The sequence below is a fragment of the Bactrocera tryoni genome, unplaced genomic scaffold, assembly GCF_016617805.1.
Source record: "Bactrocera tryoni isolate S06 unplaced genomic scaffold, CSIRO_BtryS06_freeze2 scaffold_11, whole genome shotgun sequence".
In the NCBI taxonomy this organism is placed as follows: Eukaryota; Metazoa; Arthropoda; class Insecta; order Diptera; family Tephritidae; genus Bactrocera; species Bactrocera tryoni.
The window spans coordinates 13,057,881-13,059,750 of record NW_024395824.1 but is presented as its reverse complement, the minus strand read 5'-3'; the positions used below and the strand labels follow the sequence as shown (position 1 = coordinate 13,059,750).

The 1,870-nt window shown below is 30.7% G+C and overlaps 1 long non-coding RNA gene across 2 annotated transcripts; it reads left to right on the top strand.

The window, feature by feature from the left end:
- Positions 1–272: 272 nt before the first annotated feature.
- On the top strand, positions 273–1,215 carry LOC120779495. 2 transcript variants are annotated; one of them, XR_005705671.1, is made up of 4 exons: positions 273–288; positions 455–623; positions 680–785; positions 840–864. It is a non-coding gene; the product is annotated as an uncharacterized LOC120779495 (long non-coding RNA). The 2 variants fall into 2 exon arrangements; XR_005705672.1 differs by lacking the exon at positions 273–288 and adding an exon at positions 1,136–1,215 and having other exon boundaries at positions 313–623; positions 840–1,004.
- Positions 1,216–1,870: the final 655 nt, after the last annotated feature.

Here is a 1,870-nt window from a genome sequence, read left to right as displayed (position 1 = left end):
CGAGTCACGCTATTTACACTTTGCAACTTACAGTTAACTCTAAAACCCAACAGTGTTGTCCTTTCCCCCTGTTTTAAGTGCACATGAACGAAACCTTTGATTCTATTTTATTGTCCTGTATATGTATAACTATAATATAGTGCTTTCAATTGTATTGCGCATTCATCATCCGTACGCAATATTTATTAAAAATTCCTTGCATAAATCTCACACAATTCAACAAGAAATGAATATGCTGTTATTATAGAAGTCATTAATTGTTTTACCGTAATACGAAAAATTGTAGTCGTAAAGTATAGTTCCACAAAAAAAATTTATTTGGAAATATTTTACAATAAATCCCTTGCTACTTTAATAAAATACTGTTAATAGGGGTATTCAGACCAGCCTTTTTAATTCGTTAGTCGTTATTCGGTAGTTTTTTACATGTATTTTGTTTTTGTAAAATTAACAGACTATCGTTCTACCGAGTAACGAACTATCCATCTGGCAAGCTTGGTAATTGTTTCGTTACTCGTTAATATCACATCAGCTGTTTGTTTGTTGTTCGTTGCTTTATATATTTCTAAACGGGAAAAATTAATTTGGTGCTCACTTCGTGAATTTGGAAAAATTTTGCAAAAGTAAGTATACCTTTAACAAATAGTTGCTTTTTATTTCATTAAATACTTATTTTCAGTGGAACCTCAAAAGAAAATACGCAGGAGGGCAAAGCCTAAAAAAAATGGAGTGAGGAGGAAAACCATTTGGTTCTAGAATATTTACTAGAAAATGTGGAAATTGAGGTAGTTCTTTATACAATTAGCTTTAACTAAAAACTTTAATACGTCTTTTTATAGAAACCAAACGCCCAATTGTACTACCGAAAATTAATTCAAACAACAAATATCAATGCGACTACGGACATGTTGCGCTGCAAGGTCCGGTACTGGAAGCAGATGTATAATAAAGCATAAGCACAGGTGCTGGAATAGACGTTGGCGATCATGTTTCCTCAATAAAAGGTAAATACGGCTATAATGTTAATTGAAACTTTTTTGGTTTTTTAATAATTCTCCGTTCTTTCACACAAAACTTTCACAAATGTGTCTGAATTATGAACGGTTTTCGGTTCTATTTGGGAGTAAATCCGAAGCTAATTGTGTTGTAGACGTGCAACTCTGAAGTGTCACAATACTGCAGCGATTTTGCAGACCTTGTAGAGGTAGTGGAAAATCCAGCCGAATCATCACAATCATCTGCGGAAACATCGGGTTCACTTAACGACAAAGCAGAACAGACAACAGTAGAAGAAGAGGTAGCAACAGTTAGTCCTACCACTCCGTCGTTCCTCGAAAAAGTGAAAAAACGTGATCCAAAGAATATTCTTAGTGAACTTAAAGATATACAAAAGAAAAGTGAACAGTTTTTTGAGCAACGAATAGAAATTGAAAAAGAAAAGTTAAATTTGGAAAAGTTAAAGCTAGAATTGGACAGAGAAAAGTTAAATAAAGATTTTGAAATAAAAAAATTGGAGTTAGAGCAAAAAGAAAGACTGGCAATGATTGAACTAAAGTACAAATATAATATATAAAAATTGTATATGTTTTGTATAATAATATTTAAGAATGTTTGTGTAATAAGAATGAATTTTATATGCAATTGCTATGTTTAATAATTTTTAAGAATGTACAAATGTATCTAAATGTGATATCTTGAAGTGACACAACTTTTTGTATGTACATATGTATATAAAAATGAAAAATGAATTTTTGATTTAATTGTAATTTTTAATTTAACTAAACAGTATTTGGAAACATAAGATGATATAACGATTGTCTTTTTAATTCAAATCTATTTAAGATCGTTTCTTCCACTTCTTCTTCATAAA